The sequence below is a fragment of the Aethalodelphis obliquidens genome, unplaced genomic scaffold (genome assembly GCF_003676395.1).
Source record: "Aethalodelphis obliquidens isolate GAN/ISIS:26980383/991018 unplaced genomic scaffold, ASM367639v1 scaffold15, whole genome shotgun sequence".
NCBI lineage: Eukaryota > Metazoa > Chordata > Mammalia > Artiodactyla > Delphinidae > Aethalodelphis > Aethalodelphis obliquidens.
The window spans coordinates 5495564-5512601 of NW_020837959.1; positions in this window are offsets into that span (position 1 = coordinate 5495564).

Here is a 17038-nt window from a genome sequence, read left to right on the forward strand (position 1 = left end):
TTTGACAGCAAATATAAACATCCCCCCAACAAGCTCAAATATGAGCATGAGATACTTTTCTCATTGCTGTGATCATGTTAGCAATGGTATCAAAGAGGAGGTAACCTTCCAAGTATCCAGACTTCCAAGTTTGATCATAGTTTTTGGAGATTTGCAATTTTCTAGAAATGCATACTATGTCAGAAAAACTTATTTTTTGGCATACCAGATAGGGCCAGGAATAGAAAGGACGATCAGAAATTTGTCCCCTGTCTGCACAAGCAGACATTTAGCTGGGTTTTTAAATTCTCTTTTTAAAATACATCTGTGCAAGAAAGGGTTAACCCTGTTAGTCATTTGCATCTTAAAATAGCTACTCTTGAAAAGACTGCTTTTCTCCAAAATACCTTAGGGAGTGCAATTTCCCTGAGTACAAAGGCATTTGGTTAAGGGGAGGGTGTTGCCAAGAATTAAGAGTTACTTGGAGGTTCTTGGAGGAGAGACAGCTCTCTGAGCTACAATGTGTTGGCCTCTATACAACCGGATAGAAATCGAAAAATCCTGAATATTTGGAGAAGTAGCAAAGAACTTACATCATGGGGATTGAAGACATTTTTGCCCAGGATCTTATTCTTTCTGAAAAATCATACTTCGTGTCACTTTTATTTGAGACAGACCAGTCATCTGAATAATTGAATGCCTGTTGGAGTTTCCATGGATGTGTTTGCCTGTTTGGCGTTTCCTATTGTTCAGAAAGCACTATGGAAAGAAAACAAATAAAATATTTGATTTCTGCTCTGCGGGAACTCTTGTTGTGATGAAAAACTGAGCTTGAGTGGCGTATAGAAAGGTTGAACAGATTCAACAATTTTTCGCTTAGCTTCTTTTGTGTGCTGGCCCTCTTTTAGACTCTGGGGGTACCTTGGCAAATAAAGCAGACAAAAATTCCTACCTTTGTGGAACTCACATTCTAGTGGGTGAAGATAGATGGTGACTATAATAAGGAAAGTACATAGTGGGCAAGAGATTATTTCTAAATATACATTATTTCTACATAGTATGTTAGAAATTACAGAGTTTGTTAGAAATTATGAAGTGCTGTTAAAGGAAGAACAGAGTGAAGGTCACGAGCATGTGTGGTAGAGGTGAGGTTGCGTTATTAAACAGGAGGGGTAGGGGGCTCACTGAGAAAGTGTCCTCTGAGCTGAGACTTGAAGGAGGTAGGGGAATGGGTTATGCACATTTTGGAGAAAACAGTGATTCCAGACAAAGGAGGACAAGAATGTGCTGCTGAGCTGGCAGCAAGCCTGACCACTTCAGGAACAACATGTTGGCTATTGGAGTGGAATGGGTGAGTGGGGGAAGAATTAAAGAGATGTGGTAGACAGGTAGCAGGGGACCAGGTTGGGTAGAGTCTTGTAGGTCGTGAAAGAGAATTTGGAGTCCACTCTGAATGGGATGGGAGACCACTGGGTGATTTTAAACAGAGGAGTCACGTGATCTGACATATTTTAACAAGATCTTTCTTGCTGCTGCATGGAGAACATATTGCGAAGAGACTGCGGTTGGAAGCAGTGAGCCATGTTGTTGGGGAACAATTGCAATAGACCCCATTGGAGATGGTGTTACCCAAGGATGGCGGCAATGGAGGTAAAGAGCAGTGGTAACACTGGGATATATTTTGAGGGTGAAGCCAACAGAATTTCATTTTGGATTGGCTCCACGTATGAGAGGAATTGTGTTGTCAAGGATGATTCCAAGGTAGCTGGAGGGATGGAGTTGTCATGATCCGAGAGGGAAGGAAAAGCAGGGAGGTTTGGAGGTCAAGGTCAATATCAAATTAGTTTTTGTTTTTAATCATACATATGAGAAACCATTTGGAAACCATCTGATGAGAACTGAAGTTAAGGAACACTTGCCCTGTTTGGACAAGCAAAGGCATGTTTGTTTAGGATATTATACCGCAATGGACTTTGTTTTGCTGTATTATGGTAGCACAGGGTATTTTAAATGTGACAGGTATTCTCTGAAGCCAGAGAGAGATGGTGAGGTCTATGTGGCAGGTTGAAGAAATGTTTAGGCTTCTTGGATTTATTTATTCCAAGAAAGTACTAAAACCTGTTGAATTGAAGGTTATTCATTTAGTGCTAATAATTTGGGAACTGAAAACTTAAGCTTCAGTATTTCAACAATATTAATTTATAATCCCCCTGAGGTCAAAGAAATCTTTGGGGTTCTGTAATATCTGATAGATTTTTTTTGAAGTCTACACTTCTCTGTGTTTACAACAGCTCAGAGCCCTGATTTTCTGCCCAGTTCCTACAAGTCTCCTTACTTATCGTGTCTGCTGTCGTCTTCCTACTCCACGACTTCTAATCTCCTCTCTTCACCATTGGCAAGATTATAGACACAGTTTTTATTTTAAGCCATTTTTAATTCTTTGAAAAAGGTAGGTTAAGTTGAATAGGAAACACTATATGGAACAGAAAATGAATGGGGGTTATTTGGAATTTATACATGCTTATGATGATTTTTTTATGATTAAATTCCAAGATCAGGGAAACAAACGTCTAAACCAGACATTTAGATAAATCTCTAACTGTGAAAATTCCACATTCCAAAGTCTGCTTAGGACGTGGTGCTGGATGGGTCTCAGCTGTGAAGAGAAAGCAAGGGGGTGTATTTAGCTTGTTGGGGCTGCCATAACAGACACCAGACTAAAAACTGGGTGGCTTTAACAGCAGAAATTCATTTTCTCACAATTCTGGAGGCTAGGTGTCTGAGATCAGGATGTCAGGAGGATCAGTTTCTTCTGAGGCCTCCCTTCTGAGCTTGTAGATGGCCATCTTCTCCCTGTGTCTTCACAAGGTCTTTCCTATGTGTGTGTCTGTCTGTGTCTTAATCTTCTTTTATAAGGACACCAGTCATATCGGATTAGGGCCACTCATATGACCTCATTTACCTGTACCACCTCTTTAAAGGCCCCCAAAGAGTGCCATTCTGAGGTACTGGGGGTAAGGACTCCAACGCATGAATTTGGGGAAGAACAAAATTCAGTCCATAACAGGGGGATGGGCTTAAACCATTTTACCTGCAGTGAAAAAGAGCTGTCTGAAATGAAGCTGCATGAGGGACCAGGATTGCAAGGACATTCCTCCCCCTCCCCCCAGCCTCGTCAAACATTCTTACACCGAGACTCAGAAACCAGCAAATCAGGTCATTCCAGTTCATTCTTGAGGGACTTTTGCTGTGCTTAGAGATCAGAAACATAAAAAGAAAATTCATTAATAAATGAAACTAAGAGACTGATGCCCCTTTGTTCGTGATAATAGCAAAAATTCATAACCAGTGAAAAACTTGTTGGGGGTTTGGCAGTATTTGTTACTGCTTCCTTCCACACTATCCACATTCACATGGTCAGTGTTTTCACTTTCCCTGTGATTCAAGTAATTTGAGACTTTTAGGGTATAATGACACAATTCTAAGAAAAAATAACTATTTTCTAACGTAAAAAAAGATGGTAAGAAGAATGACATTTTTGACATATCTGCACCTCTCTTTAATGTCGAGATGAAGAAAAGAACTGCTGAATTCTCATATCTGCTTCTCTTTCACTGGTTACCATATGCTGTCTTGGTTGAAGAATATGAAGAAAATCCAGCCTCACCCAGATGTGTGGTGGGAACAGGTAATTAGGATCGATCTACATGGACGCTACACCAAACCCAACAGCTGGTCATGACGTACAAGTTACTTATCATGTGGAATCTGAAACTGCATAAATGAACTTCCTGAGATGTTACATCAAAGCCTATTGGTCTGTCTTGCACTTTGAGTGGCTCTTTTGTCCATTTTTAAAGTAAAATTGTCTTCCCTGAAAAAAGTACTGACTAGTTGAGCACTTTTCCTTGAGACAACCATTGTACTTCGGTCTGCCACAGAAGTGCTTTCCATTTTGCAGCACAGAATATTAAAAAAGACAGGTAATCAAAGGTTGAGATTTATAAAGCTAATAGTTTGTACTGTTCCGTCAAGTACACCAGAGACGAAACTGGTAATTTTCTTTTATTGTGAGGGCACGTGGTGAAGAATAACATGTCTGCTAGTACCATTGGGTCCTAGTGGCGTGATTCAGGCTAAGGTGACAGCAGTTTAACCCACCCTTGTTTTTGGTTCATCAGTGCAATTGTCAGGACAATGGAAAAGGGAAATATCTTCAAATCATTATGAAGGATTTTGACCTCCTGGGTCTCCTGAAAGGATTCCCTGAAAGATGTCCATGGACCAAACTGATTTATTTAATGTTGATTTAGGGAACTGTTCTTTTTTTAAAATTTTTAAAATTGGGGACTAGTTGTTTTACAATGTTGTGTTAGTTTCTATTGTACAACGAAGTGAAGTAGAGTTCCCTGTGCTATACAGCAGGTTCTTATTAGTTATCTATTTTATACATATTAGTATATATATATCAACCCCAATCTCCCAATTCATCTAGGGAACTGTTCTAAGTGTTGGAACATATATTCCATCATTGAATTCTCACAACAAAGCTGTGAGTCTTCTGCTTTTATGGTTTCACAGATAAGGAATCTGAGGCACAGAGAGGTTGAGTCACCTGTCCAAGGTTGCACAGTAGTAACTGGTGCCCTGGGATGGGACCCAGCCTGTCTGGCTTTAGAGTATGTGGTTTTCGCTACTAAACTGGCCTCATCTACCTATTGTTTATCCCCCACTGCCTAATATTTAACTATATTTAATTATGATGGTATATTCTCTCCTTCACAACTATTATTTAGAATGACACCTTTTTTCAAAGAAATGAGAAAGATGTATTCACAGGTAGCTCTTAAATTGTATTTAGGTTTTATAACCACAACTACTAAGTTTTGCATTTTTTGAGCGTTAGCCGTGCTCTTTGTACTAATATATTTAGTGAGAACCTGTGTTGAGCCATTTGCTCTGTGGTAAAACTACTTTGTGAATATATTTATAAACAGATTTACATGAACCCAGGAAGAAAACTTCAAATTGACGCCACACAATAATTTAGAATTCCTAAGTTCACACGGAATGAAAGCTTTTCACTAGTATGTGGAATAAGAAAAAAGAAAAACAAGAATTCTGGTGGAAAAGCTCTGTCCAGAGCATCCTTTCAGCAATGAGTCAAATCGACATCTTAGGGGCTTCCCTGGTGGCACAGTGGTTGAGAGTCCACCTGCCAATGCAGGGGACATGGGTTCGATCCCTGGTCCAGGAGGATCCCACATGCCATGGAGCAACTGAGCCCGTGCACCACAACTACTGAGCCCATGCGCCACAACTACTGAAGCCCACGTGCCTAGAACCCATGCTCTGCAACGGGAGAAGCCACCACAATGAGAGGCCCGCATGCAGCCAAAAATAAATAAATAAATTTATTTTTTAAAAAAATCGACATCTTAGCCGTCAAGGTGACAACCCAGACACACAGCCTCTTAATTACACATTTCTGTCTTTTTAAGGCTGAAAGTGTCTTTTTTCTTGGCGGTGGACAGCTCCTGAAATCAAAGCCCTCAAGCCCAGATCAGGAGTCTTAGAGCCACTTCCTCCTAAAATCGGTGACTCCGGGGGGAATTTCTGCTGCTTCCTTCCTCCGAGATGCTCCAGCGAGGCGTCCACTAATCCATCAGCTCTGAAGCGCTACTGCATCAGCAGCGGGCTTTTGTGACTGGGCTGCCCTCCGAGGACTGGATGAGAGAGCTTAGGCTGCCTGGACTCCGGGGAATAATAGCTGCAGATCCATGGGAGCTGGCTCAACCTTCACCCTCCTTGGGGACGCTCTCTTGCATGTTGATTGCCTTGGCGGAACCCTGTGCTGAGGGAGAGGTCACTTTGAGGATGGAGCTTATCCCTTTAAGTCAGCCAAAGTCCTGCTGCCTGGCAGCTCCGTTTTTCCCAACTCTAGGTGAGGACATCCCAGGAGCTGCTTGCTCGCAGGAGGCTCAGGTGAGGGCCTTGGCCCTGTGGCCCCAGGTCTCCTCCTCTGTATTCCATTCAGAACTCTCTTTCTGCTGCTCCTGGATCCTCAGTTGCCCACAAGCAGCCATCAACCCCTGGGTCCCTGGCTGCATCGTCCACTCTGCTAATTGGGATTGTGATGCTGGCACTTGCTCACCTTTTGTCCTGTCCCAGTCTCTCACTTGATGGAACACTTAGCGAAATACTTAGCAGCACTTGGCAGCACTTCCTGTTAGAAAGCCCGAGGGTATAAAGCCAGCAGCTCTCATGTAGGTAACATTGCTTTTGGGAGGGACAGCAAACATTTTTCCCCTTTTCAATTCCCCCGAAATAAGCATATATCAAGGTGTGTCTGTCTTCACTCTGGTACACACACACACGCACACACACATGCACACAACCACTTGTTCTGTCATTATCGGTAATTCCAACTCATCACATTCAATAGAATTCTGACTTGCGACCCAGTGTAGTTCTGTATATCTCCCCTTTCACTATTAAAGAGTAAAAGTAAAATAAAATACATAAAATAAGAAAAGAGATGAACCTGTGATCAAGATTTTATCAAGTTTAGCATTTGAAATAAGAGAATGGACTTGGTATTGAAACTCGATGGGTCTCATCTTCATTGAATCAGGAAGCCTTCCTGTCTCTTTTTTTTTCTCTCTATGACACAAATTCATTTTGGACTTTTATGAGATGTCAAACTGCCTTGGGTGGTGTGAGAAACAGCTAGGAGGTTTTGAATAAAAGGTTTCAGGCCATGATTGACACAGTACGGTAAGGGCATGGCTTTCCTGACAAGCTGTAAATTCGGCAGTGAATTACAGTGTGCAGGTGCTTCTTAGGAAGGCTCTGACTAGATCATTTGTGAACATCAGCCTATATATCAGCGGCAGGAGCTTGCAAATGGCTCCAGAATTGGACGCAGAAGCATGTTTTCTTTGGGAGATGGGCTCCTTCCCTGAGCCCAGGAGAGAGTGTGTGTGTGTCTGTGACAATGAATTATGGCAGCCAATGGACAAGGGGATTATGGAATATGTTGATGAAAAGTGCAGCTATCACTCAAACGAGCTTTGACAGAACCTTCCAATCAAGATTCCACTTCCTGGCCCTGGTGGATTAAGTTAAAAGAAAAAAAAGTGCTTGAAGTTCCATTGAGAAGCAGACCACATCTTCATAAATAAACCTTGACAACAAAGGTGCCTGAAAATATATGCTCTTCAAATTTAACGAATGTAAATCACGAGTGAAATATCTCTGTCTGAACTGCAGTGTCCTACTGACGGCTGGGTTTCTTTTGGTTAATAAGAACTTATTTCTTTTTATTCTCGTGTTAATTTCAGGCATTTTTTTTTTTACCTCATCAGGACTTGAAATAAAACTGGGTATCAGAGGAGAGAAAGACAGAAAAAGTAACTTTATTAATAATATTAATCTACAGCGATATGGAGGACCTTGTTTTATTTTAGCCATTCACGTGACAATCTAGGCAAAGATTCCCTCCCCCTCCTCCACACGCAGCTACTTCCCTGGATTGGTTATTTTTGTCAATTCTTTGAAATTTGACTTGGAATCTTTAAAGACATTCCCTATATTTCTATTTTCACTGATGTTCAGTTTTAAATTAATCTTATGTAATAGGTGAAAACTTGTAATTATTTCTTTGTGATTTTCTTTTGTAATTGCTTTATTCTCCTAGAGTCATATCTAGCAGCCTTTATAACAAACAAGGGAGAGATATATTATTACAAAAAGATTCCAAAGGCAAAATATTAGATGAATTATCCCTCCTGCTCCCAAGAGACAGATAACACCACATTTGTTCCTGACAATATATGCATCCCCTAATGACATGTTAACAAATAATGTATGTGCAGCTAATATTTTTTTTTTTTCTAAATAAAAGGACAAATCACTATACATTTTTACTCGGGTTACTTTTAAAAAGTTCACAAAATACAAGAAAATAACAAATTAAGTAAGTTTCCACTACAAAATAACAAAAGTCAGGAAAATATGATAAAACTGTTAACACATTAGAAAAAGTCATTTTTTTGGAATTTTGGAATTTTATTTATTTTTTGTACAGCAGGTTCTTATTAGTTACCTATTTTATACATATTAGTGTATGCTGATTATTTGCACAAGTTTCGAATAAAATCAAAACTAAAAACGGAAATAAATGGTACCTGGTAAAATCCAACTGTTAGAAAGATACTTAGTAATTTTTATTTCTCTCTCGGATTTTTATATTAAGAAAATAAAATATGACCCACAAATTTATTTGCTCTGTCTGCATGCATTATGTTTGATATAAAACAAGTCTGGAAAATAAAAGTTTAAATGAAACTTTAAATATATCAGGGAACATCATTTATGAGTTTAGTATTGCTCCATTATCAGTTTTCTCTGAGCATTTATTAAAGAATATCTTTTGTTTTAATTTGCCCAAGACGAAGCAGTTTAGAGACATTTACAAAGATGAGGAGGGAGCCTCAATTAACCTTCATCGCTGAGATGCCTTATGTGCATGAGTTATAATACGACAGGGTAATTACCTACTACCTTTTGTGGAGAAATTCTAATAAAGAAAGAAATTGATTTATACATAATGAAATTTAAGCTCTTCATTTCTTATCAAATTTTTTATTATAAGAATGGTTGTAAACTCTCATTTTGAGACCAATGGAAAAAGTTTCTAACTTATATATAAGATTGAAGAAACTCCATTATTGTAATTTATTTAAAATTAAATTAATAACCAAGCTACTGTTGCAAAATGCACTCTTTTTTTTTTTTCAAAATGCACTCTTAAAAGTCATTAGGTACAATGTGGTGCTGAACTTCATTTTATTTCCTAGAGAAACTCGACAGAAGGGTCTAAAATTTATTCAACCATGTCTAATTCTAAATATTATTTCATCCAAAGGATGATCTTTTCTGGACTCTTCCATTTAATAAATAATTTTTAATCTGCTGTTTAAAACAATAATCCTTAGGTTACTTTTAGCTTCACAGGAAATATATATTTCTTTCTGAAAGCAACGGATGGGAAAATAAAGTGAAAAGCTTTGAGGATTACTTCAAAGTTTGAAAATCTCAAAAGTTGTTTGGACCTTAGGAAAGATATAACTTACCTACAATAGTTAAATTGACTCCTGAGTTTTCTTTTTCTTAAGCTCGGTGAAGAGCCAATTAACGTCAGTCGTGTTGGTTGTGTGGGCAAAATGGGCTCTTGTCTTTCCTGGAGCCAACGTGAAATGAACACTACTTTTTTTTTTTAACATCTTTATTGGAGTATAACTGCTTTACAATGTCGTGTTAGTTTCTGCTGTATAACAAAGTGAATCAGCTATACGTATACATATATCCGCATGTCTCCTCCCTCTTGCGTCTCTCTCCCACCCTCCCTATCCCACCCCCTCTAGGTGGTCACACAGCACCGAGCTGATCTCCCTGTGCTATGCAACTGCTTCCCACGAGCTATCTGTTTTACATTTGGGAGTGTATATATGTCAATGCTACTCTCTCACTTCGTCCCAGCTTACCCTTCCCCCTCCCTGTGTCCTCAAGTCCATTCTCTAATCAGGGCTGGGAAAGCAAGGAGGTTTGCTCATCTCTGCTCCCTCCACCTAGATCTGTTTCCACCTTCACTCTCACAAGCTTCAAGAAAGGTGTGAAGAGAAAGGATATTGTTTATACCAGATGCTTCAGAGCAAGCAGGGGAGGCTGAAAATAGCACCTGAAAAAAATTGTGACAGGTTCCCCTTAATGAAACACTTAAAATTTCCTCATCAGATTTTTATCCTACACGTATTAATTAAAGCAGAAGAACTTTTCTTTGGGTTTATTTAATGCTAACAAAGCCTGGTGTGTGCACACACACATATTCTACATCTAAAATATATAATAATCTAAAGATATAATAAGCTATCTTAATCATTGTGATAATTGTAATAGTATATTGCTTTTCAACGAAACTTCTGTTTTCCACGGGCTATCATGCACCATAGAGAGTTAAGACATAAAATGCCAAGTACTAAAATAACTGAAAAACTCAGTAAGATTTTTTTTTTCTTCCAGTTTTCAATGGGCAGTTTGGCATCGTAAGAGCAGAACCTTAATGGGAGATTCTAACAATAATGCTTGGAGTAACGTTGTATCTGGTTAAGGTTTTTCCACACTGTTTCTTCAAATTTGCACAATTAAGAATTTGCATGAACTGGAAGCAAAAGAACAAAAGGCAATAAGACTTATGGTGGGATAAATTGGGAGTCTAGGATTAACAGATATACTCTACTACATGTAAAACAGATAACCAAAAAGGACCTACTGTATAGCACGGGGAGCTATAATCAATGTTTTGTAATAACCTATAAGGGAAAAGAATCTGAAAAAGAATAGATATACATGTATGTATAACTGAATCACTTTGCTGTACAGCTGAAACTAACACAACATTGCAAATTAACTGTACTTCAATTATAAAAAAGCTATATTAATAAAATTTTTAAGTGGACAGAAAAAAGACTTACAGAATGTGATAATCAGTCACAAAACCATAACAACTGCCTATTGGTAGAGCTGCCGAAGACAGTTAAGATATCAGCAAAGGGGTTAAAGTTGGAGTCCTCCTTCGCTGTTTCACTGGGAAACCCATTGGAGCACACTCCTCAAAACATTTCCTTCTTACTAAACCCACTCATGTTTTTTGGGTCTGAACTTGATTCTGTTCACAGCAGCATTTATTAGTGCTCATCGTCTCTCTCTCTCTCAAAGCACACCTCTCTTCCTCTGCCCCTTGGATACCAAGATTCTGTTCTTCTTCCCTCTCTAGACATTCCTTTTCAGGCACCTTTGTTCATTCCTCTTCCATTGTACATTCCTTGAATGCTAGGAGTTGCCTGATATCTTTTCTGAGGTTTCATTCATTCTCCAGCTACCCTTTCCTCCTCATTTGTTTACTTCGATGAGCATCTATACGCAAAAAACTCCCTACTCTAACCTTCAGTCCAGACTTTTTAGTGAGTTCTAGGCTTTTACATTCAAGAGTTAACTGAGCATCTTGACTTGGATGCATTCCTAAATGTATCATTCTTGATGCTTCCTCTCCTCTCCCCCTCACACATTATTGGTCGTTTCTTCTTGTTGACTGCCTCTCCTAAATAATTTTGAACCTGTCCTGGACAAGATACAATTAACTGCTATTTTCCACCCAAGGATTTAGCCAGAGGCTCCCCCATAAGAGTCGTGTTCTCTGGGGCACCCAGGACATTATTCTTTCACATTCTTCACTCATCTGATTTATTCACGTAATTTATTTAATTAACACTTATACATAGTATTTATTACGTACAAGACACTGTTCCAAGTAATTTACTAATAATTAATGAATCGATAGTATTTACTACTTAGCAACACCATGAGATGAATTATTATTATCTATTATCCACATATTGCAAAAGAGGAAACTGAGTACACAAGTTGGGTAAATTGTCCAGGTGTGTGCAATGGTAAGTGTGAGAGGCAGTATCCATCACATGGTGAGGGCCCAGGTTCTACCTACCCTCTAAGTGACTCTGTATGCTGCCTGTTCTTCATTCTGTCTGGCTTTGTGGCTCCTTTTAAGTTAGTTTGCATCAGATCATCCTTCTAGACTTTCCCGGAACTGGACTTCATCACCCTTTGCTCCCCACCCCGGAAGTTCAGGCCAGTTCACCTCATTTCTAGGTTTCCCCACTTAGAACTCATCCTGATTCTCTTACTGGTTCAGTGGTCCCCCTAGCTGGCTGGCCACATGCCCAGACAGGGAAGATGCTCGTGCTGAAAGTACTCAGCTATATCAGAAAAGAAGTTTGTTTTAAGAAAGAAAGAGGGAAAAGAAACACTACTTATTTTTCATATCTTGAGTCAAATGGTTGAATGAAACGGGATTCCTTTAGAAGAGGAATCACTTGACAAATTAGGTTGAGTTAATCACTTGCGGGTTCAAGGAAGAGAAACAGCCTGGGTATCTCAGTTAATGGGTGATTAACCCCATCAAGACAAAGGACATTTCAGCACCCTCATGGCTAATCTGCGGGAAAACCAAACATGACTCATTGCTGTTTAGGGCACCGCAGTTGCACTGACCACAGCTGGCAGTGGCCATGATGCTCGGTGACCAGCGGTGTCCCACCAGGCTCATGCCTCAGCCCCTCCGGCCATGTCCCTTTTCCCGCACTGACTCCTGGGTCCTCTCCCTTCTCTCTGCCTCCTGCTTTCTGCTTCCTGATGATGTGCGTTCTCCCTGGCTTCAAACTGAATATTAAATTTGCTTCTATTAGTGGAATAGGACTCTGAGGTCATCATTCATCTTTTCTACTTCTCTCTATCTTCTAAATTTTATAAAGGGAATGGACGTTTTCATGTATTACACTTTTAAAAAAACCCTGGAAAATGCCAGAGGTTGTTCACTCGAAAATACGGTCATTTTTTCTTTTTATATCAGATTCTGTCTTCCTGATAGTTCTCAACTATTTTAAAAATTAATGATAGATTATAGATTTCATTGTCCTGTCTTCAACATCGTGAAGGAAGAAAGAGGAATCTGGCCGGCGTCATAGAGTTCAACCTTATTTACCATCCTGTTTCAGGAATTGTTTGTCCCTCCAAGTTCTGTGCCTTCCAGAATGGGCTGGACCAAGACCCTCCCTCCGTGACAGAGCCAGCCTCGAACAGGAGGTGGGGAACCTCACAAATCCAGAGCTCTGAAAAACCCCTCTTAGTGTCAGCCTCCTGCTACTTTCAAGAATCCACTATTTCCTTAGACATAATAGCAAGGGAGTGCGGCAGGCGATCAACTTCTTTTTTTTTTAAATTTTATTTTATTGAAGTATGGTTTATTTATAATGTTGTGTTAATTTCTGCTGTACAGCAAAGTGGTTCAGTTATACATACATATACATCCTTTCCCTTTATGGTTTATCCCAGGATATTGAATATAGTTCCCTGTGCTGTACCGTAGGACCTTGTTGTCCAAGAGATTTGCCCACAGGAACATTTCATTGCTCCTGACAGTTTCTTCTTAAAAATCAACATTAGGATTCATTATATGTTGATGTGCTTAATCTGACTGTTGTACTAAAATGAGAATATGGGGTTTGTTTACTACTGAGTGCCTGGCACATGGGAAGCATCCAATACACACTTGTGGGGTAAATTAACAAGTGAGTGTAGGTAGGCATCACCTAAGCATGCTTTCTCCACAAGACAGTACCAGTTCTGGGTTGGGGGAGGGGAGCAGAAATAGCTTACTCTTTTTATGTATAAAGCACAGGTATACATATAGAACATATACGGTGTACCTGCTGCATTACAAGTTCATGGTGGGGGGCACTTACGGAAAAAAGGAATCTAAAAAGTTTCTTTAGATGGGGGGTGATAATGAAAAAATGCTTGAGAAAAACATTGAGACAGACGTTGAGATGAATGTATTACGATAGCTTTCATTTTTGTTCATCCATAGATGTTTTCATACCACATATAGCATTGCTGTGGGACTAGGAACTTGATCAAAGTTTTGTATTGAAGTTTAGTACTATACTTTCCCTTTAAATACGGAGAAGTAACTTTTATTTCCGGGACAAATTAATCATGGACTTGATATAATTTGGGGGCGAGCAGCTTTATTTTCCTGTTACGATTTTTCTGTTACTAATTGTAACTAATATTACAATTTCTAAAGTATAATTAAAAAAATAAAAGACAGGTGTGTCTCTTTTAATTGAATATTTATAGCACTAGTCATATTTATTCTAAGTTATTTTTTCAGAGAATTAAGGAGGCAAAAGAAAAAGATGCAACACTGTATGATGTTAAATCATATATCTAGTTTTAACATCCTATGTTGATAAAGATTTAATTGTATAAATAGTTACGTATTTAGTATTTATTTTTTACTTAAACACTTCAGCTGAATTTTTGGCCATTTAGAAATGTTATTACCAATACAGTAAGTCCCCTCCATACGAACAAGTTCCACTCCGAGAGTGTGTTCTTAAGTCCAATTTACTTGTAAGTTCAACAAAGTTAGCCTAGTTACCCAACTAACACAATCGGCTCTATACCACTGCTTTTACACTTGCTTCCGGACACCCTAGGCTTTAAATAAAGATACTTTACTACTGTACTCTATACTGTACTGTACAGTAAAGTACACCGAAGCACAACCACTTGTAGAGGATGCATGCATGTGACAATGTACGCCAGACCCTAACTTACGTGATTGGACATGTGAAGGCATGTGCATCTTTGAAAGTTCACAACTTGAAGGTTCATATGTAGGGGACTTACTGGTATTTAAAGACATTATAATCATCCGATAAGAAGTATTCACTGCTTCAGTTTTAAAGAGTGATATTAAAATAATGCCATGGCCCTATGTGTCATTGATTAGCAAAAAGCTACTAAACAGGTAATAGTGTTTTGCCTTATAAAGGGAAAGAATTTTAAGCCAAAGGTTAATCTTCTTTCTTATTTGACTTAGAAAGGCAAAGTTGAAACTTTGTGACAATTTTTTATTTCATTGACATATAGTTGGTTTATAATGTCATGTTAGTTTCAGGTGTACAGCAAAGTGATTCAGTTTCAGAGTCTTTTTCAGAATCTTTTCCCTTATAGGTTATTACAAGATATTGAGTAAAGTTCCCTGCGCTATACAGTCCTTGTTGTTTGTCTGTTTTATATTCAGTAGTGCATATATGTTAATCCCAAATCTTCCCCTTATACATGGGGAATGATCATTTCCCCATTCTGCAAAGTGTTCTGAGGACCACATGCAACTGACTGTGTTTTATATGGCAAACTACAATTTGGGAGTTAATCAAGAAAATATTGTTAATTAATTTCCTTAGCATGTCTTATCAGTACACGGGCCAATTGTCAAGCTCATTTGAAGGAAATATTTTTGTTTCAGCTACTTATTAGGCACTTCAATGATTTCAAAGTGTATTTTAGGGAATGGTGAAATATGATAATTGTAGTTCTGCTAGATTTCCTAAAGGCAGGAAAGTGGATTAGACCAAAGTGATGAACAAACAAACAAAGCAAAAGACAAGTTGTATGATACTAATTTTAATATGTGCACACAGAAAGAATAGACTTTCAGAACAGAAGCATACCGTCAGTTAAGTCATGTGATAGAAAATCGGTGCTAGTATCTTTCTACAATGCAAAATTTATTTAGAGTACTGTGTCCAAAACTTGTATGAGTGAGCACACATGCATGGGTAAAATAAGCAGGCTTCCTAAATATTGATAACTCTTAAATAGATAATCTGGCAATGGTAAACGTAATTCTTAGAATATGTACCAGTTTGCTTGTGGTTTATACTTTTCATTACTGTGGTAGACAGAATAACAGCTCCTAAAAGATGTTTATGTTATCCTCCATGGAAGGTGTGAATATGTGGGGTTACACAGCAAAGGGGAATTAAGATTACAGATGGAATTAAGGTCGTTAATCAGCTGACCTGGAGATGGGGAGCTTATCTTAGATTATCCTGGATTATCCAGGCGGGCCCACCACAATCATAAGCGTCCTTCAAAGTGGAGGAGGCACTAAGAAGAAATGGAGAGAGTCAGCGTAATACAGTGTGAAGATTTGACCAACCATGCTGGCTTGAAGATGGAAGGGGACCTTGAACCAAGGATGTGGGAAGTTGCTACACACCAGAAGGCAAGAAAACAAATTCTCCCCTAGACCTTCCGGAAAGGAATGCCAACACCAGTCCTGCCAACACCTTGGTTTCAGCCCAGTGAGACCTGTCAGACATCTAACCTACAGATGTGGGTGTTCTCATTGAATCTTTCAACAAGTATACGGGGCAAGGGTTGTGATTTTTATTTTACAAATGAAGAATTCAAGACTCGGAGATTTTTAGGTTGCTTGTCTAAATACTCAGAGCTAATGTCAGAGCAGCCCATGAACTCAGGCCTGTCTTGTAAAATCTGTCTTCTTTTCTCCTTCTACAATGGCTTCTCAGCCTACCAGGTACCCAAAACATCACTGGAAGTATTTGATACACGTGTGTCTCTCTTTGAGACCAGAAGGTAGGTTTATTTGTTTATTGCTATTTATTTATTTTTTAACATTCCCTGTTCTTATAGTACTAGATCCAAGAGAAAAAAAGAGTTGCTCAATATGTGAATATTAAAAAAATATATATAAAAATAAGTCAATGAACAAGTTCTAGTGCTGCTCCAGACAAAGAGGTATGATATTTCAGCCAGGGGATCTCATGTACTAAGGAGAATATAATTATTACATTCTATTAACCACCAGTTTTTCTCTGTGCATTCTCTCTGAAGTTTGCTAAGCAGAATTAGCTGTTGATTCAAGTATGCTCAGATAATATATTTTCATACAGCTGAGAGAGCTTGGACTAGACCCAAGTGTGTCTCTCCATCTAGATTCTGAATTCCTTGAGGAGCTGAAACACGTCTTCCTTATTCCTGGGTACCAAGTACCTAGTACATGTGCTATGAACATCCTTATGACAGAGCCTCTGGGAGGTACCCTTTGCTCACAAGTACCAGAACCAATGCTGAATAACACAAGAAAAGGGGTTTAGTGGAAAGATCCCGAGTGGCTCCTGGAATCAAATGAAGAGGTGAACAACCAGGTCACGAGAAGATGATCACCAGAGCAATTCATTGATCTCCCTGTAACGGCTCTTTGACTCTCTTCGTTCAGTCACCTGGTGATTAACCTCCAGTTCCCTTCTTGCCCCAAGGTCTGTGCTCTGCATACAAATGCCCAGGAGGATCCGGCTAGCCCAGCCTGGGCCATGAGCCACCTCTGAGACCATGGGTTCTACCACACAGAAGGAGAAAGATATCATTTCCCAAAGGAAAGTGGGAGGTACCAGAAGAAAGGGCCAAGAAATTGTGAATGGGCCAAAGTTATAGATGTCCTCTTCAAAAGTGCTTTGGAATAAGACAAATGGGTTCTAATCCTCCCTTTCCCATCCACTATTTGTGTGATATTACTCTATTTGAAATTACTGTCTTCGCCTCT